This window comes from Panulirus ornatus, chromosome 65 (assembly GCF_036320965.1).
Source record: "Panulirus ornatus isolate Po-2019 chromosome 65, ASM3632096v1, whole genome shotgun sequence".
NCBI classification, from domain to species: domain Eukaryota; kingdom Metazoa; phylum Arthropoda; class Malacostraca; order Decapoda; family Palinuridae; genus Panulirus; species Panulirus ornatus.
Window position 1 is genome coordinate 14991700 of NC_092288.1, and position 27335 is coordinate 15019034.

Here is a 27335-nt window from a genome sequence, read left to right on the forward strand (position 1 = left end):
CACACAAATCACGCAGAATAAGTCATTTTTCATGAAAGTGGGGAAACAACAAATTTACGAAACTGCTCAGGAGGAATCCTGCATTACGTTTTCTTTGGTATGTTTCGTATTACGAAAGAGAGTTTTTCCTGGTGTCACACGGTATCATATAATTACTGAGGTTGTTCTATTCTCATAAGGTATGACATATTAGAATATGTCCCTTTATTTGAGCAACATTTCATTATATTTCCATATCAAGAATGACTTCCAGTGTTATTTGATAAATGACCAACTTTACATCTTCATACAATGACGCTTCTAAAAACCCCATAAAGTTTATACACTATCATATATCTCCATGACTTGAGCGATGGTACATGATCCCATATCATAGATAACATGATTATATAACCTCATATTATGACACACTGTTATGAAACTCCAAACTATGATTGGAATGCTCTCATACAACTCCTTTATAATGAATGACGCGTTGTTATATAATCGTATGCTACACATGACGTGTTGTTATATAACCCCATGTTATGACATGGCTCTATAGTATGGCTTTATATTATGAACGGGGCTCTCAGTCTCTATATTATTGGCCATGCTATATTATAGGTGTTCATTGTATATGTAGAGACGATGACGTATTAGATCAACGGGGTTCCATGATGTACTCTTCAGTATCTTACACACAATGCGTCCATATTATTCATGAGATTATGCTATGTATCTATATACTGAAGCTATGTGGCGCTATATGTGTTAACCAGTCATGCCTAATATAGCCGTATGGAGTAAACATAGCGCTTCGATTCCGACACCCACAGAAACTCTCGAAAAAAAAAAGCGGTAAAAACATAGGAATTCAGGTTAGTCTGAATTAACAAATAAAAAAATCAAAAGCCAATATCCCGAAAGTATAAAACATTTCTTTTATATATTGATACTTTTCTGCTTCCTCTTTTTTTTAACAACTTATATGCTAGAACAATAGGTTCATTATTTTTGTTATCATTTATGGATTATTTCAATGTCGAAAAACGTACGTGATCTTGGAAATATTTTGACCACTTGGGGAAGGTGTTCAAAAATGTGTCGACCGATGGTTATAACTTGACAATAATGGTCTTTATAATTCTGGCAGCTGCTGATGGTCCTAAAACCTAATTAACTGACCATCATGGTCTGTTAATGTGGGAATGAGAGAGAGAGAGAACAACATTTCCTATCACAATAGAAGGAAGGATATTATCAAAAAATCTTATACCATTTTTACCATTTCATCAGTTCAGTTTTTGAATATCCTTAGATATACCACTGTTTTGTGAGTCTTTGAGTATCTGTAGATACTTTAGGTTATCAATTCGATCTGTGATCTTATAGAGTACTAGACCTAGCTCTATATCTTATGTGGGTTATTTATCCAATCAGCATGATAATACAGAGCTTAAATAAGGTGAAATCACAAAAAGGCGAGATGTGATGGCTCAGTCGCAGAGAGAGAGAGAGAGAGAGAGAGAGAGAGAGAGAGAGAGAGAGAGAGAGAGAGAGAGAGAGAGAGAGACCCAATCATACATAGCTTTGCGGGTGACTCATCCAATCAGCGAAATGACGAGAGGTTGGAAAAAAAAAAAAGAAGAATAATTAGCATATGATTTTGAGGTTTAGATGGGTAAGAGAGAGGCGAAATGTGCGGTGGGGTCAGAAGTGGAGGGTTAGGAAGGGGGGGAGGCGGATAGGCTCCCGGAGGTGATGGAGGGGAATGGGTTAAGGAAGGGGGGGAGACGGGTGGCGGGAGGTGGCGGGGAATGGTGAGAGGGAGGGAGGGAGGAGAGGGAGGGAAGGGAGCTGGGGACGCAACACACCAGCGGATATTTCTGGCCCGTGGCAGAAGGTGGTGCCCTCCCGTATATGGCAATGGCGCCTGAAACACGAGGACTCTCTCTCTCTCTCTCTCTCTCTCTCTCTCTCTCTCTCTCTCTCTCTCTCTCTCTCCCTCTCCGTTCATCTTCATCTTACGTATGAACCAGGAGATTAAGACGTTAGAAAAAGGTGGGGATCGTTGGTTAAGATGAGATGTGTACAGTTGGATGAGGAAACTCGCAGGTTAAGGACACTTGATTGAGCTTAATGACACGGTATATAATGTAGGTAATGTGTATTGTGCTAATGATGATGATGATTACGTTAGAATTGATACTTAGGGGTTTCATTATCACCATTATTAATTACCATTATCAATTATGAATTACCATTTACCATTCATTACCATTATCAATTATCAATTACCATTTACCATTAATTGCCATTATCATTATCATCACCTTTATTATCACTATTAATATCATTATCATATTATTATTATTATTATCATTATCATTATTATTATTATTATCATTAGATAATTACCATTATCATTATCATCACCTTTATTATCACTATTAATATCATTATCATATTATTATTATTATCATTATTATTATTATTATCATTATTATCATTATCATTATTATTATCATTAGTAGTAGTAGTAGTAGTATAATATCTATTATCATCATTATAATTAGTTATACTGTAATTACCATTATCTCTAGTACGATTATTTTCTTAGTCATCATAATGATGAGTAATAATTCACCAATACAGTCATATTTAGGGGACCTGAATGCAAAGAAAAGGGATGTAGCAATAATGGGCAGAATCGAAGGGTAAAGAGTCCACATGTAAATAAAAATTGGAAAAATCTTGTTCGAATTGCATGCTACATTAGAAATGGTTATTGCAAATACATGGTTCAAAAAATAGATGCATATATAAAATATAAGTACTAGTGATTGAGTGAGGGTATTATTTGATCAAGTGTTACTTGCCATACACGCAGAGGAGAGGTTGTTGCATGTGAACGTGCTGAGAGAAGCGCCAGGTGGATTGTTCAAAAACAGAATGGTGGAAGTGAGATTCAAACTTGGTGGTTGAATTAAAGAAAAAATGAATGGCATACGCGTAAGATAAAATAGTGGGTGGTGATAACAGGCGAATAGAGATGAGTAACCTATACATGTTAAGGTACCAAGAGATCATAGAGCAGTATTGGGTGAGAGTGAATGAAACTAGGAGACTGAAATGTATTTATGGAAGCAATGCTGCATGCATGGCTGAATTATGTGGTACGCAGAAGATGGGACACTGAAGTATGAGAAAAGGTAGTGAGTAATGGAATGAGGAAGCCAAATTGGTTAAGGAACAGAAGAGATGGATATGGACGAGATCTGCAGAGAAGCAGTGCGAGTGATTGGGAGATGGACAAAAGAAAGTGGCGGATGTTCAAAAGAAAGACGGAGGAGTTAAAAGAAGAAAAAATGAGAGGTTGGGGGAGAATCTCGTCAAACTCCAGCCACGGAGGATAAGAAAACGCTTTGGCAGAAGGCGAATTAGTGTGAAGAGAACAAATGGGAGCATCAGTGAGAAGAGAACAAATGAGAGCATCAGTGAGAAGAGAACAAAATGGGAGCATCAGTGAGAGGAGCAAAATGAGGGTGTGGTTACGGGCAAATATGAGGCGAAAAGGAGACGGGGCGAGTAACTTGAAGAACTGTTGGATGCGTGAGATGATACTGGTATATGTGGGATGAGGTGGGCTGCACAGTGAGGGGAATCATGGCAAACGGAGGAGACAGTTGAGGTAGCGTCGGCAGGCACTCTGTAAGACTATCTGTTGTGGAGCCTCGGGAGTGTATGGGTTCGTACTTAAGTTCCACGTAAGAGGTCGTGGCAGTGGTCGAGGGCGAAACTTGAGGTATATCGCTGCCCGACAGATAGGGGCAGTACCTGACCATGCTATAGACGTCACCTTAATAGACATTATTACCAGGAATTCAATACTCAGACAATACTCCCCCATTCTCGTAGAAAATTGCCTGACAACGTATTTACCAACAACTCTGAGACACTGTCCGAGGACATGCCTGTTTATTGACAGTTGGGAGTGGCCTCTTCCCCCCCCCCCCCCCCAACACACACACACACACACACACACACGCCAGTATTCTCGCCCCACATGGCGGTGTTGTTGATTGAGTAACCAGGCGTGAATGTGGAGTGTCTGTGCTTGATGGGAATGGAATAAAACGAAAGTGGATGTTCGAAATATAGAATTACAAGTCAGCTGTACGTGATAAGGTATGCGGGAGAGCAACAGTGACTGAGAGAGTGATGGCATGCACCATGCATCTGGTGTGAAGAACGTGTGTTGAGAATACATGAAGAAAGAGAGTACCTTGTATGTGGCATTTATGTATCTGGAGAAACACATGACAGGGTTGTCAGAAATGCCTAAGGAGAGGTGCAACGTAGAAATTAGAAGGTTACTTAACACAGTGAGGAGCATTTATCGGGAATGTAAGGCATGCATGAGGGTACCAAGGGAGGAAGGTGAGTGGTTTCCTGTACGGGTGGCTCTGCATCAGGTAGTTATGTTATAACCATAACTGTCTGATATGTCTATAGACAGTATACTGACGGAGGTGAACGCATATGGTACTGTAGTATGACAGGGGTGGAGGAATGAGGAAGCGAGGAAGTGAATCAGTTGTTGGTTCTGGTGGCACTCCTCAGGAAAACTTCACAGGCCAGTGGCAGAGTCTGGCATATTGTTAAGAAAGAAAAGAATCGTACTAAAAGAGGAAGAGGACATTTGAATGAGGTACAACAAGAAGTTAAGACAGGATGGTGTGAGTGTGACTTTATATGAGTAACCTCTTAGAGACAGAGGAGTGCTTTTGTTAGCTAGGAATGGCCTTGACAGCACTAGAGCCTGGGGGCACTAAAGTGACTCATGGAGTGGGACTAAAGTGGGTTGAGGTCGTGAGTGCATGACAGTCCGTGTGAAAGATCAGGACAAAGATGAGTATCCTGGGAAGAGGCATAGCTATCTTGACTGTGCTACATGGATGTGAATCTTGGGCCTCGAATGCAAAAGAATGGGAGAGGATAGACGAGTATGGAGATAAGGGGGAAAATATGTAGTGGGTGAAAATGTCCTGCTCTTTGTGCTGAGAGATGGTGTAGCTGTTGATCAACATCGATTTCATATACGAAGATATCAAGATAACCTTCGTACGAATATAACTGGACTTGTTTATAAGTTGACCGCACAGACGGCACAGGTAGACCAGACGATTTATTGATCAGTTCGCAGGGATTTGTGATGATCAAGATTTGATGATAGTGAGAGAACTTAACACACACTAGTATCTCAGTGGGAGAAATCCTTTTCATGTAGTTCCAACGTGGGCGCCACCTAGATTTCTTTGACAGCACCCAAATACAAATTGCTGAGGTTCCTACTCAAGACTAGAACGTCTCAGATTTATTTCTAGCAACAGATGAGGAGCTTGTTAATGATCTTGAAGTCAGAGAAGAGTTTGGTACAAGCGATCACGCTACAAATTACTTTTGAGGCAACTTTCAATGCTGTATGTAACGCTGGTCAGCGTGGGCGTCATGACGTAATACCAGATATCAGACTTGCAAATGTAAACAATTTTCGTGTTGCTCTTGGCGGCTAAATCCGGGGTGAGACTGTCAGTAAATCTTTCAAAGTAGTGACGGAAACATAAAGTGTCAATGAAGATGAAATCCATATTGGAGACATAAATGAATACTTCTGGGAGCTCCACATTTCGGACTCTTCATCATTCCTAAGGAGAGTTCTAGGTTATGGGCCAATATAGAGCTCCCAGAATTATTCGTTTATTTCTTCAGTGTGGTTTTTATCCTCCTTGATCAATGTGACAAAACATTTTTGTAACAGAAGTGCCAATGTGTAACAGACGGTCTTCTTCCAAAATGAAGCCAAAATAGTGGAACAATGAAATCAAGAAGTGTCTGTTTTCTAAGAGAGTATAACATTCGATGAAGTCCCACTTTAAGATTACTAGCAAAAGCCAAGTTACATGATATGAATGGGATTGTATTTCGGTGGTTTGGATATTGGTTAACTGGCAGTTCAAAGAGGATACTAATAAATGGTCAAACTTCAAAATAGTTAGACGTATCAAGTGGTGTGCCGCAGGAATCTCTCTTGGCACCATTTCTCTTTTTCACGTATATCAACAATAATGATAATGGGCCGCACTGTAACATATTATTATCAGCTGGAGATGCTAGGCAGGGAAATGAATGTACAACAGAAATTCAACGTCTGCAGCCTTAAACTGATATAGACAAACTGATAAACTAGGTTCAGACTGATCTCCCAACTGGCAAAGGAATGTAGAAATCAATAAGGGCAAACGTTTGAAAGTTTACGCATTGATGATGAAAACGGGAGGGCTAATTCTAATATGAATTATGTTAAGCTGCATCTGGTAAATGAAAAATTTCGACTGGGGCGTGAGAATCTCTGATTACCTTAAGTAAGCATTGTATAGATTTTTTTGTTGTAGGCTGGGCTTTCTAATGTAACTGTAGGGAAATATGTCCTCATTCTGCACAGTTGATTGGTGCCTCCACATCTTGCATAGTGTTTCCAAATTTGGTCATCTTCCCTAAAAAAAAAAAAAATAAAGACGCAAGCCGAGTGAAAAGGGTACAGAAGCGAGGAATTGAGAGGATTTCCTAGATTAAACCAACTTCAACAAGAGCTGGCTAAACGACAAGGGTATATACTTCAGAGAAGAGGTTAAGAGGTGATCTAATACCCTTATTCAGAGTCATGAAATGCTTTGATAACCTCGATCTGATAACCAACTTGATGTTACGTTTGTCTGATTTGACTTGTGGTAATGGATTCGTTGTAGTTCCATAGATACGATTAAGAACAGTCTTCGTATTTCTCGTCCATTCCACAATTGACGTAATCTACACTTTACTAACATGAAACGTTTGCATTTTTCCCCACTTTGAAACATCTGAACGTCTTTCCACTCTTACCAAACCAATCTATGAGTATCTGGTCTCCTCTGCTATCATAAGCAGCCTCGAAACACCCCAGTGGTCTGTTGGTGTTTGAATTTCATTGTTTTCCTTTCTTTCATAACCTACCTAACACCTACATTGTTAGGGAGTAGGCTATGGTCTGTGTCTTCGCACTCAACGCTTCAACCTCGTCCTCAAAGTATTGATATAGGCTCATGTCTCTGGTGTTGCCTCAGCAAGAGATAAGACAAATATTGTTCGTCTTTATATCCGTAGTGCCATTTATATTCATTCTGTTTATGTCTTTTAGCTGTTGTTATAGTCAACATGCTACCCTCTGTCTTGTATTCAATTCTCATCTTTCCATAACTGTTTTCTTTTTTCTACATTTATCCTGGTGCACTGTAGGGGTCACTTAGATCAAACTTCCTGCCACTTACACTTTACTACGTGTGTTCACTTATCACAGTCACTAACCAGAAGGTAACCAGTGTTCGCCTCTCCCTGACGATCCTCAGCAGTCACTCACCATACATTTGGGTCTCCGTCCTCACCTCGTAGCATATCATTGTTATCATTACTATCATCATTTTTTTCATTATCATAATCATTATCAGTATTAGTAGTAGTAGTAGTAGTGGTAGTAATAATAGTATCGGTAGTAATAGTAGTAGTAGTAGTGTCACTAATAGTAGTAGCAGTAGTAGTAGTAGTAGTAGGTAGTAGTAGTGGTAGTAGCAGTAGAAGTAGTAGTAGTAGTAGTAGTATTAGTAGTATTAGTGGTAGTAGTGGTAGTAGTAGTAGATATAGTGGTGGTAGTAGTAGTAGTAGTAGAGCGAGTTCCTGCAGAGGATTAGGCATCTCTGCCGGTGGGCTGAAGTTGTTGGCAAACCCCAGGTCTGCAGTGTCAACCCCCACTACAACCCCCCACTTCAACCCCCACTACAACCCCCATGAAAACAACCCAGTGCAACTGACTGCTTTGACTCAGGTACGATGACCTTCTACAACCATCTACTACGCACTATAACAACCCACGATAACAACCCAACACAACCCCCCACTCGAATCCTCAACACAACCTACCACTACAACAGTCCTCTGCAAATACCGGCTACAAAATACCACTACAGTATCCCACTACAATCACCCAGTGCCATTACCGATTACAACCACCCACTACAACCACCTACAGTACACTGCCACTCACTAAAAACCCCCCGCTACAACCCTCACTACAATCCTAACTACGACCACTCACTCCAACCTTTCCTACAACCTTCACTACATCCGTTCCTCAGAACCACCCACTAGATGTATTAGTCTCGCTGAGTGAAAGAAGAAAAAAGAAAAATGTGATGAATGCAGACGCTTGGATGAGGGTAATATTCTCAGAGAAATCGTTTAGATAAGGTTGTCACCAAAAGTCATAAGGTTAATGGTGTATGTGACACGTCTTGGGTTATATAAAAGTCATTCATATTAAAGGGTTACATAACAGTAGGTTATTCATGGTATGGGATTGTGTAAGAACACTTTATTCATGATACAGGATAATAGAAAAGTACCTCATTTATAATACGTGGTTTCACAATAAGTTATTCATAACACATGGCATCCTAGCTACGTCTCTTCGTTGCATATCTTTCTTGTATCTCCCCTGATGATGTGATTATTACACGAAAGTGCACATGGGAACTTAATGTGTTTCATTTCCCCATAGACTTATGGGGAATGATATAGGTATATAAAACAGTACATAATTCATAATATAGGGTAACATGATAGTACGTCACTCCAAATGTGAGGTTATACAATAGTACGTAATTCCCGATATATATATATATATATATATATATATATATATATATATATATATATATATATATATATATATATATATATATATATATATATATATATATATATATATATGTACAAAGGCAAAGGGGATAAGAGTGAGTGCTCAAATTACAGAGGTATAAGTTTGTTGAGTATTCCTGGTAAATTATATGGGAGGGTATTGATTGAGAGGGTGAAGGCATGTACAGAGCATCAGATTGGGGAAGAGCAGTGCGGTTTCAGAAGTGGTAGAGGATGTGTGGATCAGGTGTTTGCTTTGAAGAATGTATGTGAGAAATACTTAGAAAAGCAAATGGATTTGTATGTAGCATTTATGGATCTGGAGAAGGCATATGATAGAGTTGATAGAGATGCTCTGTGGAAGGTATTAAGAATATATGGTGTGGGAGGCAAGTTGTTAGAAGCAGTGAAAAGTTTTTATCGAGGATGTAAGGCATGTGTACGTGTAGGAAGAGAGGAAAGTGATTGGTTCTCAGTGAATGTAGGTTTGCGGCAGGGGTGTGTGATGTCTCCATGGTTGTTTAATTTGTTTATGGATGGGGTTGTTAGGGAGGTAAATGCAAGAGTCCTGGAAAGAGGGGCAAGTATGAAGTCTGTTGGGGATGAGAGAGCTTGGGAAGTGAGTCAGTTGTTGTTCGCTGATGATACAGCGCTGGTGGCTGATTCATGTGAGAAACTGCAGAAGCTGGTGACTGAGTTTGGTAAAGTGTGTGGAAGAAGAAAGTTAAGAGTAAATGTGAATAAGAGCAAGGTTATTAGGTACAGTAGGGTTGAGGGTCAAGTCAATTGGGAGGTGAGTTTGAATGGAGAAAAACTGGAGGAAGTGAAGTGTTTTAGATATCTGGGAGTGGATCTGTCAGCGGATGGAACCATGGAAGCGGAAGTGGATCATAGGGTGGGGGAGGGGGCGAAAATTTTGGGAGCCTTGAAAAATGTGTGGAAGTCGAGAACATTATCTCGGAAAGCAAAAATGGGTATGTTTGAAGGAATAGTGGTTCCAACAATGTTGTATGGTTGCGAGGCGTGGGCTATGGATAGAGTTGTGCGCAGGAGGATGGACGTGCTGGAAATGAGATGTTTGAGGAAAATGTGTGGTGTGAGGTGGTTTGATCGAGTGAGTAACGTAAGGGTAAGAGAGATGTGTGGAAATAAAAAGAGCGTGGTTGAGAGAGCAGAAGAGGGTGTTTTGAAATGGTTTGGGCACATGGAGAGAATGAGTGAGGAAAGATTGACCAAGAGGATATATGTGTCGGAGGTGGAGGGAACGAGGAGAAGAGGGAGACCAAATTGGAGGTGGAAAGATGGAGTGAAAAAGATTTTGTGTGATCGGGGCCTGAACATGCAGGAGGGTGAAAGGAGGGCAAGGAATAGAGTGAATTGGAGCGATGTGGTATACAGGGGTTGACGTGCTGTCAGTGGATTGAGTCGGGGCATGTGAAGCGTCTAGGGTAAACCATGGAAAGCTGTGTAGGTATGTATATTTGCGTGTGTGGACGTGTGTATGTACATGTGTATGGGGGGGGGGGGGTGGGCCATTTCTTTCGTCTGTTTCCTTGCGCTACCTCGCAAACGCGGGAGACAGCGACAAAGTATAAAAAAAAAAAAATATATATATATATATATATATATATATATATATATATATATATATATATATATATATATATATATATATATTATTTATTTATTATACTTTGTCGCTGTCTCCCGCGTTAGCGAGGTAGCGCAAGGAAACAGACGAAGGAATGGCCCAACCAACCCACATACACATGTCCACACACACCACATATACATACCTACACATCTCAACGTATACATATATATACACAAACAGACATATACATATATACACATGTACATAATTCATATTGTCTGCCCTTATTCATTTCCGTCGCCACCCCGCCACACATGAAATGACAACCCCTTCCCCCCGCATGTGCGCAAGATAGCTAGCAAAAGACAACAAAGACCACATTCGTTCACACTCAGACTCTTTTGTCATGTATAATGCACCGAAACCACAGCTCCCTTTCCACATCCAGGCCCCACAAAACTTTCCATGATTTACCCCAGACGCTTCACATGCCCTGGTTCAATCCATTGACAGCACATCGACCCCGGTATACCACATCGTTCCAATTCACTCTATTCCTTGCACGCCTTTCACCCTCCTGCATGCTCAGGCCCCGATTACTCAGAATCTTTTTCACTCCATCTTTCCACCTCCAGTTTGGTCTCCCACTTCTCGTTTCCTCCACCTCTGACACATATGTCCTCTTTGTCAATCTTTCCTCACTCATTCTCTCCATGTGCCCAAACCATTTCAAAACACCCTCTTCTGCTCTCTCAACCACACTCTTCCCATTACCACCAATCTCTCTTACCCTTTCATTACTTACTCGATCAAACCACCTCACACCACATACTGCCCTCAAACATCTCATTTCCAGCACATCCACCCTCCTCCGCACAACTCTATACCCCACGCCTCGCAACCATATAACATTGTTGGAACCACTATTCCTTCAAACATACCCATTTTTGCTTTCCAAGATAACATTCTCGACTTCCACACATTCTTCAACGCTCCAAGACCTTTCGCCCCCTCCCCCACCCTATGATTCACTTCCGCCTCCATGGTTGTATCCGCTGCCAAATCCACTCCCAGATATCTAAAACACTTCACTTCCTCCAGTTTTGCTCCATTCAAACTTACCTCCCAATTGACTTGACCCTCAACCCTACTGTACTTAATAACCTTGCTCTTATTCACATTTACTCTCAGCTTTCTTCTTTCACACACTTTACCAAACTCAGTCACCAGCTTCTGCAGTTTCTCACGCTGTATCATCAGCGAACAACAACTGACTCACTTCCTAAGCTCTCTTATCCACAACAGACTGCATACTTGCCCCTCTTTCCAAAACTCACCTCCCTAACAACCCCATCCATAAAAAAATTAAATAACCATGGAGACACCACGCATCCCTGCAGCAAACCAACATTCACTGAAAACCAATTACTTTCCTCTCTTCCTACACGTACACGTGCCTTACATCCTCGATAAAAACTTTTCACTGCTTCTAACAACTTGCCCCCCACACCATATATTGTTAATACCTTCCAGAGAGCATCTCTATCAACTCTATCATATGCCTTCTCCAGATCCACAAATGCTACATACAAATCCATTTGCTTTTCTAAGTATTTCTCATATACATTTTGCAAAGCAAACACCTGATCCACACATCCTCTAACACTTCTGAAACCACACTGCGCTACCCCAATCTGATGCTCTGTACATGCCTCAACCCTCTCAATCAATACCCTCCCATATAATTTACCAGGAATACTCAACAAACTTATACCTCTGTAATTTGAGCACTCACTTTTATCCCCTTTGCCTTTGTGCAATGGCACTATGCAAGCATTCCGCCAATCCTCAGGCACCTCACCATGAGTCATACATACATTAAATAACCTTACCAACCAGTCAACAATACAATCACCCCCTTTTTTAATAAATTCCACTGCAATACCATCCAAACCCGCTGCCTTGCCGGCTTCCATCTTCCGCAAAGCTTTTACTACCTCTTCTCTGTTTACCAAATCATTTTTCCTAACGCTCTCACTTTGCACACCACTTCGACCAAAACACCCTATATCTGCCACTCTATCATCAAACACATTCAACAAACCTTCAAAATACTCACTCCATCTCCTCACATCACCACTACTTGTTATCACCTCCCCAATAGCACCCTTCACTGATGTTCCCATTTGTTCCCTTGTCTTACGCACTTTATTTACCTCCTTCCAAAACATCTTTTTATTCTCCCTAAAATTTAATGATACTCTCTCAACCCAACTCTCATTTGCCCTCTTTTTCGCCTCTTACACCTTTCTCTTGACCTCCTGCCTCTTTCTTTTATACCTCTCCCACTCATTTGCATTATCTCCCTGCAAAAATCGTCCAAATGCCTCTCTCTTCTCTTTCACTAGTAATCTTACTTCTTCATCCCACCACTCACTACATTTTCTAATCTGCACACCTCCCACGCTTCTCATGCCACAAGCGTCTTTTGCACAATACATCACTGCTTCCCTAAATACATCCCATTCCTCCTCCACTCCCCTTACGTCCTTTATTCTCACCTTTTTCTATTCTGTACTCAGTCTCTCCTGGTACTTCCTCATACAAGTCTCCTTCCCAAGCTCACTTACTCTCACCACTCTCTTCACCCCAACATTTTCTCTTCTTTTCTGAAAACCCCCACAAATCTTCACCTTCGCCTCCACAAGATAATGATCAGACATCCCTCCAGGTGCACCTCTCAGCCCATTAACATCCAAAAGTCTCTCTTTCGCGCGCCTATCAATTAACACATAATCCATTAACGTTCTCTGGCCATCTCTCCTACTTACATACGTATACTTATGTATTCTCTCTTTTTAAACCAGGTATTCCCAATCACCAGTCCTTTTTCAGCACATATATCTACAAGCTCTTCGCCATTTCTATTTACAACACTGAACACCCCATGTACACCAAGATAACACCCTATATATATATAGCAATTTGGCATTCATTATATCGGGTTATATCACTTTAATCATGATATACGGCAATATAATGGCCCACCATTCATGATTTGTTGTTATTTCATGGTCAGTTATCCATACTATCGGGTTATGTTATATCATTCATGATACTGGATTATACATTAGTACGTCATTCATAACATGGGATTATACTATAATGCTTTATTCATATTTGAGGGTAATATAAAGGGTACGTCATTCACAAATGGGATGATTTCATAATACACCATTCAGGAATGAAGTAGATGCTGGTGTTGTGCTCTTTCTTATAGTTCATCGTAATCCTGTGCTGAGCAATGTTGTAGGATTTTTTTATAGACTCTCTCTCTCTCTCTCTCTCTCTCTCTCTCTCTCTCTCTCTCTCTCTCTCTCTCTCTCTCTCTCTCTCTCTCTCTATCTATCTATCTATCTATCTATCTATCTATCTATCTATCTATCTATCTATCTATCTCTCTATCTATCTCTATCTATCTATCTATTTATCTATCCGCCTTGTAAAGGCACCAGAGGTAGACGAAAGACTCTTTGATCAGTTAGTTGAAATATGTGATGGACATGATTCGATCACATACCGGTATCTGAGGAAAGGGAGTGGGGGAACACTTTTCCAGGAGCTCATACCACGGGCTTTGCCTCAACTTTCTTGATTGTGTCCAATTTCACTGAGTTGTCAAATGCCGGAAAGCATTTGACACTGTGCCGGCCGCTTAGGAGGCCAGTTCATTAGTTCGATTTTCGGGCAGAAATAAGGTGGAAGATTACTTTGATGGATAGGAAACTGTTTCCTTAAAAGGGAACGAAGGATTCATATCAGGTTGGCCTTCTCAAAATAGATTGGAGTCACAAGTACTGTGGCGTAGAGTTCGTTCCTGTGACCATTGCTCATTTTGATCTATAGTACGTGAACAACTGGCCAGAAAGATTGGAATCCTCCATGATCATATTTGCTGATGATGCCGAGATAATGAGGGGAAGCAAAAAGCGAGGGGGATTGCATCGACTTTCAAGGGGACCAAGACAAACTCCAAAGTTAGTTTAACACATGGGTTATGAGATTCGACCCAAGCATGTGTGAGGTACTGAGGATGGGGCGCAGTGAAAGAAGACCTCAGTATGAATATCATCCAGCAGGATATTAGCTGCTGGGATCTGTGTTATGGAAGGAACTTGGGAGATGTCTTCCCTAGTCTGCGGCCAGAGTCCCACATAAGGAAAATGGTAAAGTAGATAAACTGTCTGCTGACAAACAATGAAGTAGCATTCAAGTACATGGATAAGGAAATATTGAGCAAGCTGTTCACTTCCTACATCAGGCCAAAATCAGAATGTGTTTTTCAAGTTGGTAATCGTTCATAAAGCACAAAAAACTAATAGAGACAGTCCAAAGGAGAGCTGAAAAAGATGGAACCAGAACATAAAAATAGATACATTGACTTACAGAGAAAACATAGAAGCCTTGAATTTCCCACCATGGAAGAGAAAAGAGTGAGGGGTGACGCATTCACAACCTTTTAAGTCTTTGAAACCAGATTAATGACGAGGAAAATGACAGTTCTTCTAAAGTTGTAGGGATAAGACAACCAGAGGACATAACATGATAATAAGACATGATCATGATAATGAAAATAGTTTACTTTGATAGTACTGGAATGGTTGATGAATGAAATGAATGAAGAAACAAATTACTCTGAACAGCATGCAGAAGCTTAAAAAGTTGTACGACAACAGAATGTTCAAGAGATGGGACGCTGCGAGTGTAAGACTCCCTCCCAATACAGTACAAATAAGTGATTACACACACACACACACACACACACACACACACACACACACACCGAGGAACATATCTGTAAGGTTAACGATATATCAATTCCAGAAAAAGTCACTGCGTTTGTCTTCTTGCGTGTCCTCCTGTTTGTGTGTCTGTTTGTCCTGTCTATCTTCCTTTTCGTTTGTCTTTTCATATTCCTATCTATTTCCCTCTTTGTCTGTCTATTTGTCCGTCTGTCTGTCTGTCTGTCAGAATGTCTGTTCTCTCGCTTTCCCTTCGTTTATACACTTCTCTCGCTTCTCTCATCGTCCGTTTGCCCATAGTACGCTCAGGTATGTGTCACGATCACATTATATAGGCCGATAGTTTGAGAGCGGACTCGATGTGGTTGAGGTAGATCTATTTCGTCGTCTGCAAGACCACATCCCACCACCATCGAGGAAGTGCCCAACCCCTCTGCTGCCTCCCGCACGCCCAGCTGGGCAGCCACCACCCTTGCTCTTAATTCAAAACACCTCATTATTCCCCCACTCACGTCGCCCATCGCCCACGTTTACCCATCGCCAGATGTCCCCCACACATCACCACCCACCCACACACACACACACACACACACACACACACACACACACACACACATAGAGCAAATCGAGGTGAAGAGAAGGTTTTTTAGAAAACGTTGAGTTCTCTCGAAAAGACATGAAGAAAAGATTAAAAGGTCTTGACCCATACAAGGTCCATGGTTCTGATGATATATCACCATATGAAGATGTGACCAGTTACGTTAGATAAACCTCATGAGAGATTGTTCAAGACGTAGCTGGAGACAGGCAAAGTGCCAAGGATTGGAAAAGGGCAAACGTCATACCTATCAGTTAGAGAAGGGACAGGGAAGAGGCACTAAAAGAGGCACTAAAAGAGGCACTAAATGACAGACTTACTACCTTAGAGGATGGTTTTCGAGAAGAAGGAGTCGTGTAAGAACCTCTAAAGAATTTTCCGAGAGAGTGAGCTCTGTCTTAGACAAAAGGGGAAGACTGTATCGAGACCTCCAGAAAGCATTTGACACTTACCCACATGGTAGGCCGATTAAAGAAGTTGGATCACCAGACAGGAATAAGGGGTAAACTCCTGCATCCAGAGTCCCACCACAGGAGAATGATTAAGGAGACCAACTGTCTGCTGGCAAATATTAGAACAGCATTCAAGTTCGTGGATAAGGAATTATACAGCAAGCTGTTCATATAATACATAAGGCCAGAACTAGAATATATTTCTCAAGTCTGGTCATCGCACCTAAAGAACCACAAAGAGCTATTAGAGAAGGTCTAGAGGAGAGCAACAAAGATGGTACCAAAATTAAGAGAGCTCTGTTACAGGGAAAGGGTAGGGGGCTTCAAATTCGCCCACCTTAAAAGAGAAAAGAGAAAGGGATGATATGATCACAACATGTAAGACTAAAATAGGTCGATGATGAGGACAGTGAACAATTCTTCGAGAGATATAGGAAGAGGACAACTAGAGGTTATAACATGAAATTAAGCAAGAAATCTGTGAAGAAAATATGAGGAAATACTTTATAGTATAAGAGTGTTGGATGAATGAAATAATGAAGGGACTAAAGAACATGGTGTAATGCAAACACAAAAAAAAGAGACGAATATTGATGACGTTGGGCCCCACGAGTGTGGAACTCCCTCCCCGTGCAATACATTTGGGCAGTCACAAAGATGTAATAATCACACACACACACACACATCACGTGTTGTGAGGCCATCTCCACTTCCGGTCCCTCACCTTCGGGCGCCCATCTCCACCTCACACACAAAAAATGAGACCCTTGTGTCTCATCATCCTTAGACATGATGGCCTGGTGGATGCACCTGCTCGATGGAAAAACGTTTGATGACTCTCGACCACAGGTGTCAGCACTGACAGCAGCTCTCCTGCCTACGCCGCCCTCCATATGATATGCAACATCCTTTTGAACCTGGACGCCCGCCAACCACGTCAACCGTTAACCATCCACAACAACTTTCCTTCTTCCCACACTCGCCAGTGCCTGGCCTCCCTCCTCACGCACCACTCTACAGGGGCTACTAGGAAAGGTAGTACAGGAGAGGGTCGTATAATATCCTTCTGGATCCCTCTTGTGCGACCTATCATGGGGCGGACGCTCAACACGCTGGCCCTCCTCCCGTCTCTCTCTCTCTCTCTCTCTCTCTCTCTCTCTCTCTCTCTCTCTCTCTCTCTCTCTCTCTCTCTCTCCAACCATCGCTTGGACCTCGTCCAACGGTCTGGGAGGAAGCTAATTGCCTGCATCACTCTCACTACCGTCAACTTCCTGCTACCTGGGATCCCTCGTCCCCTAGTTGCGTGTCGCCAGCAGAACCATATCGGGCCCCCTCCCCTCCCCGCCCCGCCCCACGAACTCGTACCAACCACCACAATATCAGTCCGGCTGTTCATGTTGTATGTATTTTCTCTATATATTTCCACCCTGTGGCTCCAGTTGATCAACTGTTTTATTATCATAGTTATCATCATTACTGTTGTTATCATTATTAATTACTATCATTATTACTATCATTATCATTATGGTTGTTTTTGTTGCTTTAACTGTTTGCATTAGTAGAAGTAGCATTATCATATTATCATTATCATGATCATTATCATTATTATCATTATCATGATCATTATCATATTATCATTATCATGATCATTATCATTATTATCATTATCATGATCATTATCATTATTATCATTACTAGTATAGTGATTATTACTACCATCACTGTTTTCAGGTTTAGGCCCTCCGAGCCTGTGTTTATTCGGTCGTGCGGTGAACTACCACTCCCTCCTACCCAGGCTACCCCACCCTCCCTCACACCCTCCTCCCTTCCCAGGAAACTATACTCTCCCTCACCCCCACCACACGCTCCCTCACCACCACCACACTCTCCCTCACCACCACACCCTCTCTCACCACCGCCAAACCCTCTTTCACCACCACGACACTCTCCCTCACCAGCACACCACCCTCCCTCACCACCGCCACACCCTCGCTCACCACCACCACACACTCCCGCTCCGGCCACCACACCCTACCTTACCACCACCACCACACTCTCGCTCTGGCCACCATATCCTCCCTCACCACCATACCCTCCTTCACCACTATCACACTCGCCCTAACCACCACCACCACACTCCATCACCACCGCCACACCCTCCCTTACCACCACCACATCCTCCATCACCACCACCACCACACCCTCCCTCGCCGCCACTACACCCTCCCTCACCACGACCACACTGGCCATCACACCCTCCCTCACCAACCTACCTGTCCGTCCCTCCCTGAACACCACATCCTCCCTAACCCCCTCCCTCCCTGGCCTAGCCACATCCTCCCTCACCACCAACCCCTAACCTCCCTCCACAACACACTGAACGGCGGTATACACGGAATCAAAACAATTCAAACAGACTCTGCCATCTTTCGGTCAACCTAACCACTGACCTTCTGTTTTTGTCTTTACACCTCCTCCACCTGCCCCCACTCTCCCCACTCGACAGGGGAACATTTTTCCCCGAAAATATAGCAGCAACCCAGCCGCCAGTGATTCCTGCTCCCGCAGAGGTAGTGGATAATGAACTATCGGCAACTGTGTTATGATGGCTTGTTATCGCTCGTCTTGACCACTTCTACGGCCGGTCCACAGTTGTCTAAAGAGGTTAGTTATCGTACGTCTGGAAACGTTTTCGGTGTTTGTGTGTGTGTGTGCGTGTGTGTGTGTGTGTGTGTGTGTGTAGATAGACAGAGAGAGGATCATCTTTTCACAATATAGACTATTATCATGATGATGATATCATCATCATTATCATTATTATTATGAGAAGTATTAATATTAGCATTAGTATTATCATTTCTGTTATCATTATCATTATCATCATTACTATTATTATTATTACCAGTAGTAGTAGTAGTAACATCATTTCTGTTATCATTATTAATATAATTATTATCATTATCATTATTGTTGTCTATTACTATTATTATTATTATCATTATTATTATTACTTTTGCTATCATTATTATTATCTATCATAATTATTATCATTATTGTTATTATTATTATTACTATTATTATTATTATTATTATTATTATTATTATTATTATTATTATCATCATCATCATCATCAGTTACCACGCTGGGAAGGAGGAGATTCTGTGCAGTAAACGTGGTGATCTGTGGTGTGATGGGAGGCTCGTATATAAAGACTGTCCCACTTGGAATGCTGCCTGGTCTTCCTACCTTCCCACCATGTAAAACACACACACACACACACACACACACACACACACACACACACACACACAGATAAAAGATTTCTAATATATTCATACATAGTCCTCGTAGAATTCATGATATCTGGATTCTGCAAAATTTCTTCAAACGCTTAAGCTTCGGTGTATGGAAGGGAGTAGGTCGGGTGTTGCTGGGTATATATAGCCGATGTAGGTGTTCGGAAGTGTGTGGGTAATGTAGGCGTGAGTCACGGAGGTGTACCTAGTGTTGGAGACGTAGTTATGAATGCTACGAGGTTGTTAGATGACGCCACTTCGATGTTGTCTGCGCCACTTCGATGTTGTTGACTTAAACACCCCCCACGCTCGCGAGGTACGTACATACATACCCCCTCCTTAAGCTTAGAGAAATTCCACCCACCGCCTTAAGAAGGCCTTTTCTTCATTCTTTTTTTCTTCTCTCTCTCAGCCAAGACAATGAATTGGTGGTGGCTGTGAATGTCTCTCGCTGGGAGAGAAATTCATCATAAGTCAGCCATCTCGACACATCCCCTTACACCCACCACCTCAAAATCGTCGGTGGATCTTACCGTGCAATGGTGATGGGGAGGAAAGAGAGAGGGGTTTGGGGGTTGAGGGTTTTGGTCTTCCGCGTGTATTTTTAAAAAGGTAGTGGATGAAATCTTAGAGGAAAGGCGTTGTGAATTCGTATACGAAGCAACCATTTGAGGCCCGAAGGCTAAGGAAGGTGGGGGTTCAGGCGGCTGCCAACACACACACACACACACACACACACACACACACACACACACATACATAGATATCCAGGAATGTCTCACCAGCTCGTTACACTTCGCTAATCTACGAGTGCATTATGTGTGTCAACTGGGGTTGGGGTCTATGTGCTTATTGGTCCTCGAGGCAGCAGTATGATCGGATGCTGCATTAAGGGGCGAGGAGTGATGCACGGGCGGCAGGTGGGCGTGCTTCAAGGGGGATCCGATACCACCACAGATGGATCCTGGTGTAGGGGTGTGGTGTGTGTGTGTGAGGGGGTGAGGGTGGTGTTGGCAGGTCTTCAGTGTAAGGTGAACACTGGGGGAATCTGCTGACACGCGCTCTCATACCCATAGATGGGTGAAGCCCCTGAGCACGAAGGTACGATCAGTGAACACGACGATGAGATCCTTGAGCACGATGGTGCGACCCTTGAACACGATGGTACGACCCTTGAGCACGATGGTACGACCCTTGAGCACGATGGTATAACCCTTGAGCACGATGGTACTACCCTTGAGCACGATGGTACGACCATTGAAGACGATGGTACGACCCTTGAGCACGACGGTACAACCCTTGAGCACGACGGTACAACCCTTGAACACGACGGTACGACCCTTGAGCACGACAGTGCGATCACTAAGCACCATGATTACATGGGTATAAAAACCTGATCTTTGATTAGCCAAGCCCTTGTATCACAGAGTCGCACTGTCGCAAAAATTGAATAGATGTATATCAGTAAATCCTGTGAATCTTCTGTCTAAGAGAAAAAAGAATTTAAACTGAAATTTGACGCATTTATCACCTCGATCACGCGTTATCAGGTTCACCAGCGCCATTGACGCTAGGCGGCAGTGGTTACAACTAAAACCGTATCAGAAGACCCCTCAGGCAGAGAGAAAGGCATACCACTATTGTTGGGGGGGGGGGGGGGGGGTCACCAACCCGCCCCAGAAGCAGTAGTAGTTGTAGCTGCTACCAAAGTACTGAACTGCCAAGACGGTAAACAACCATGATATCAGATGTTCAGTGGTCTCGAAGCCCTTGGATTTCACGTGGTCTCGAAGCCCTTGGATTTCACGTGGTCTCGAAGCCCTTAGATCTCATGTAGTCTCGAAGCCCTTGGATCTCACGTGGTCTCGAAGCCCTTAGATCTCATGTAGTCTCGAAGCCCTTAGATCTCATGTAGTCTCGAAGCCCTTGGATCTCACGTGGTCTCGAAGCCCTTAGATCTCATGTAGTCTCGAAGCCCTTAGATCTCATGTAGTCTCGAAGCCCTTGGATCTCATGTGGTCTCGAAGCCCTTAGATCTCATGTAGTCTCGAAGCCCTTGGATCTCACGTGGTCTCGAAGCCCTTAGATCTCATGTAGTCTCGAAGCACTTGGATCTCACGTGGTCTCGAAGCCCTTGGGTCTCACGTGGTCTCGAAGGCCTTAGATCTCATGTGTCTCGAAGCCCTTGGATCTCACGTGGTCTCGAAGTCCTTAGATCTCATGTAGTCTCGAAGCCCTTGGATCTCACGTGGTCTCGAAGCCCTTGGATCTCGCGTGGTCTCGAAGCCCTTAGATCTCATGTAGTCTCGAAGCCCTTGAATCTCACGTGGTCTCGAAGCTCCCGTTCATTATAGAGGATCTGGAAGAGAGGATCTCTCGGCTCACACATCATACACGTATATGATGGAGAGGATCTTGTATAGACGACCTCCTAGTACACATTGTAGGGAGATGGCTTCTCCTCCGGTGATGCCTTTGTCTCTAATGAGTGTACAGCAAGGTTTCTTGTTGGAGGAAGGGAAGCATAAATCTCTCTTCTCATTGTACAACTATCTCTTTTCGTCGCAGCCATTGCTCATACCATCCCTCTTCTGAATTCCATTCTGGAATAACGTTCCTTCCTCCGACTCGTCTTCAGCTTTCATCGCCGCCCAAAATGACAGTCAATGTGTTGTTCTTCGCGAAGCAAAGGGTTCCGTTCTCGAAGGGAAGTATGACAGTCATTCCTCTCCCTGTGACAGGTCCTTCTGTTCTGGAACCAAAAGTACCTCCAACAACTGCTGTTGTATTAACTGTTCTTTTCCATTCGATTGATGGTACTATAGCTGTCCCCCCGAATACAAATCAATGTACTTATTTATTGTACTGTTTCTCTAACTCCACCTCGGATATCTCTAACATTCTCTTGTGCAAGGGACATTTTTTCAAGGTCCACCATTTGTACAGATGAACTTTGTTCGGGGTACACTAGCTGTATAGAGGGACTTTGTTCAGGGTCCTTCAGCTGTACAGAGGACGGTCCACTAGCTGTACAGAGGGACATTGTTAAGGGTTCATGATCTATATAGAGGAACTATGTTCAGGGTCAGCCAATTGTACAGAGGGACTTTGTCCAGAGTCCACTGGCTGTACTGTGGGACTTTGTTCAGGTTAAACAGAGAAGATTTGTTATAGTCCCACCAGTTCTTCACAGACACTTTGTTCAGGGTCCACCAGCTGTACAGAAAGACTTTGTTTTGGGTGCGCTAAATATACTGAGGTATTTTGTCAAATGTACAGAAACACTTTGTTCACGGACCAGTTGTACAGATGTACGTTGTTCAGGATCCTCCAGTTGTACGGAAGAATATTGTTTAGGGTCACCAGCAATACAGAGGGTCCACTAATCGTACATAAGGACTTTGTTCAGGGTCCAACACCTGTACAGATGGACTTTGTCCAGTCAAGTCTGTACAGAGAGACGTTTTGTTATGGTAGACAGGGGCTTTGTTAAAGTCCCACCGGTTCTACACAGGCACTTGGTCTAGGGTCCATCAGCTGTACAGAAGGAATTTTTATATGGTCCACTTGTTGTACAGAGGGACGTTCTCCCGGGTCTACCAGTGATACAGAGTGGCTTTGTTCAGGGTCATCCAGTTGTACAGAAGGACTCTGTTCAAGGTCCACCAATTGCACAAAGAAACCTTCTTCTGGGTTCTCCAGCTATACAGAGGGAGTGTGTTCACGGTCCACTAGCCATACAGTGGGACTTTATCCATGGTCCGCAAGTTATACGGGGAGCATTGTCCAGGGTCCACTAGCTGTACAGAGGGACTTTGTTCAGGGTCCACAAGCTGTACAGAGAAACTTTGTCCATGGTCCATCAATTGTACGGAAGATCCTTGATTAGAGTCCACTAGCTGTGCAGTGGGACATTGCTTAGGATCTACCCGTTGTACAGAGGGACCTTGCTTCATGAACTCTACCTATACAGAAGAACCTTTGTCTAGGATCCACTAGCTGTAAAGAGGGACTTTGTCTAGGGTTCACCAGCTGTACAAAAGGACTTTGACCAGGGTTCACCAGCTGTACAGAGCTAGTTTGTCCAGGGTTCACAAGCTGTACAGAGGGACGTTGCCCAAGATCCACCAGCTGTACAGAAGCATATTGCCTATGGTACAACAGCTATACAGAGGGACTTTGACTAAGGTCCACCAATTGTACAAAGGGACTTTGCCCAGGGTTCACCAGCTGTACAGAGAGACATTAATCCAGGGTGCACTAGCTGTACAGAAGGGCCATTGTCCACCAGCTGTACAGAAGAACTTTACCCAGGGTCTACCGGCTATACAGAGGGACTTTGCTCAGGGTTCGCTAGCTGTACAGAAGGACCTTGTTCAGGGTCCACTAGCTGTACAGAGGGACTATATTCAAGATCCACCAACTGCACAGGAGGACTTTGTCCAAGGTCCACCAACTGTACAGAGGGACTTTGCCCAGGGTCCGCCAGCTGTACAAAGGGACTTTGCCCAGGGTTCACCAGTTGTGCAAAGGGACTTTACCTAGGGTGCACTAACTGTACAGAAGGACATTGTTCAGAGTCTACTAACTGTACAGTGGGACTTTGTCGACAGTCTACCGGCTATATAGAGGAACTTTGTCCAGGGACCACCAGCTGTACAAAAGTACTTTTCCCAGGGTCCACCAGCTGTACGGAGGGAATTTGCCCAGGGTCCACCAGTTGAAGACAGGGACTTTACCCAGGGTCCACTAGCTGTACAGAAGGACCTTCTTCAGGGTCCACTTTATTCAAGGTCCATCAACTGTACAGAGGGACTTTGTCCAGGATGCACTAACTGTACAGAAAGACATTTTTCAGTGTCCACCAACTGTACAGCGGGGGGATCTTTGTCTCGTATCCTAAAGACATATAGAGGAATTTTGCCCAGGGTCCACAAGCTGAACTGAGGGACTTTCACCAGGATCCACTAGCTATATCCTGGGCAAAGTTTCGCTGTACAGCTGGTGAACTCTGGAAAAAGTCTCTATGTACAACTGGTGGACCCTGGGTAAAGTCCCTCTGTACAGCTAGTGGACCTTGGGTAAATTCCCTCTCTACATCTGGTGGACCCTGATGTACAGGGGGACTCTGGTCATGGTCTGTTAGCTGTACGGAGGGACTTTGTTCACGATCCACCAGTTGTACAGATGGACTTAATACCAGTTGTACACAAGGACTTTCTTCAGGGTCCACTGGTTATACAGAAGGACTTTCGTCATGGTCCACGAACTGTACAGAGGGACTTGGTCCAGGGTTCAGTAGCAGTGCAGAGGGACCTTTTTCCAGGGCCCACCAGCTGAACTGAGGGACTTGGTCCAGGGCACACCAGCTATACAGAGGGACTTGGTCCAGGGTACACCAGCTGTACAGAGGGACTTGGTCCAGGGCCCACCATTTGTACTAAGGGACCTGGTCCAGGGTCCACCAGCTATAGAGAAGGAATTTTTTCAGGCTCACTAGCTGTAAAGGACTTTGCCCAGGGTCCACCAGCTGTACGGAGGGACTTTGTCCAAGGTCCACCAGCTGTACTGAGAGTCTTTGCCCAGGCCCCACTGACTATACAGAGTGGCTTTGTCCAGGGTCCACTAACTGTACAGACGGACCTTGTCCAGGGTCCGCTAGCTGTGCAGAGGGACTTTATTCAAGGTCCACCAACTGTACCGACTGACTTTGCCCAAGGTCCACCAGCTGCACAGAGGCACTCTGCCCAGGGTTCTTCAGCTGTACGGAGAGAGTTTGCCCAGGGTCAACCAATATTACAAAGGGACTTTACCCGGGCCCCACGGGCTATACAGAGGGACTTTGCCCAAGGTCCACCAGCTGTTCAGAGGGACCTTGTTCAGCGTCCACCAGCTGTACAGAGGGACATTACCCAGGGTTCACTATCTGTACAGATGGACCTTGTTCAGGATCCACTAGCTGTGCAGAGGGACTTTATGCAAGGTCCACCAACGTACAGAAGGACTTTGCCCAAGAGGGACTTTACGCAGGGTGCACTAGCTGTACAGAAGGACCTTGTTCAGGGTACACTAGCTGTACAGAGGGACTTTGTTGACAGTCTACCGGCTATACAGTGGGATTTTGTCCATGGTCTACCAGCAGTACAAAAGGACTTTTCCCAGGGTCCACCAGCTGTAGGGAGGGACCCTGCCGAGGATCCACCAGTTGCACAGGAGGACCTTGTTCAGGGTCCATTGGCTGAACAGAGAGACATTGTTCATTGTCCACTAAGTGTACACCGGGGGGATTTCTGTCTCGTGTCCTATAGCCATATAGAAGGATTTTGCCCAAGGTCCAAAAGCTGTCCAAGGTCCACCAGTTGTACTGAGGGACTTACGCAGGATGCACTAGCTTTACAGAAGGACCTTGTTCAGGGTCCACTGGCTGTACAGAGAAACTATAATCAGAGTACTCCTGATGTACAGGGGACTTTGACCATGGTCTGTTAGCTGTACAGAAGGACTTTATTCACGATCCACCAGTTGTGCAGATGGACTTAGTTCAGTGTCTACCAGTTGTACACAAGGACTTTCTTCAGGTTCCACTGGTTATACAGAAGGACTTTCGTCATGGTCCACGAGCTGTACGGAGGAACTTTGCCCAGGGCTCAGCAGCAGTGCAGAGGGACCTTTTTCCATGGTCAAACAGCTGTATAGAGGAACTTCGTCCACAGCCCACCAGCTATACAGAGGGACTAGGTCCAGGGCACACCAGCTGTACAGAGGGACTAGGTCCAGGGTCCACCAGCTGTACAGAGGGACTTGGTCAAGGGCCCACCATTTGTACTAAGGGACCTGGTCCAGGGTCCACCAGCTATACAGAAGGAATCTTTTCAGGCTTCACTAGCTGTAAAGAAGGACTTTGCCCAGGGTCCACCAGCTGTACAGAAGGACTTTGACCAAGGTCCACCAGCTGTACTGAGAGTCTTTGCCCAGGCCCCACTGGCTATACAGAGTGACTTTGTCCAGGGTCCACTAACTGTACAGACGGACCTTGTCCAGGGTCCGCTAGCTGTGCAGAGGGACTTTATTCAAGTTCCACCAACTGTACAGACTGACATTGCCCAAGGTGCACCAACTGTATAGAGGCACTCTGCCCAGGGTTCTTCAGCTGCACGGAGGGAGTTTGCCCAGGGTCAACCAACTGTACAGAGGAACTTTGCCCAGGCCCCACGGGGTATACAGAGGGACTTTGCCCAAGGTCCACCAGCTGTTCAGAGGGACCTTGTTCAGTGTCCACCAGCTGTACAGTGGGACATTACCCAGGGTTCACTATGTGTACAGATGGACCTTGTTCAGGGTCCACTAGCTGTGCAGAGGGACTTTACTTAAGGTCCACCAACTGTACAGAGGGACTTTGTCCAGGGTCCACTAGCTGTTCAGAGGGACCTTGTTCAAGGTCCACCAACTGTACAGAGGGACTTTGCCCAAAGTCCACCAGCTGTACAGAGGGACTTTACGCTGGGTGCACTAGCTGTACAGGAGGACCTTGTTCAGGGTCTACTAGTTGTACAGGGGGACTTTGTTGACAGTCTATCGGCTATACAGTGGGATTTTGTCCATGGTCTACCAGCAGTACAAAAGGACTTTTCCCAGGGTCCACCAGCTGTACGGAGGGACCCTGCCTAGGATCCACCAGTTGTACAGGAGGACCTTGTTTAGGGTCCATTGGCTGAACATAGAGACATTGTTCGTTGCCCACTAACTGTACAACGGAGGGATTTTGTTCATTGTCCACTAACTGTACACCGGGGGGATTTCTGTCTCGTGTCCTATAGCCA

General features: G+C 44.0%; 1 long non-coding RNA gene across 1 annotated transcript in view; it reads left to right on the top strand.

The window, feature by feature from the left end:
* LOC139746619 (uncharacterized) overlaps positions 1-27335 on the top strand; it is a 44937-nt gene that overhangs the window by 350 nt on the left and 17252 nt on the right. The window contains exon 2 of the long non-coding RNA XR_011712183.1: positions 17950-18882. This is a non-coding gene — a long non-coding RNA (uncharacterized lncRNA). The remainder of the gene's footprint in view (positions 1-17949; positions 18883-27335) is intronic.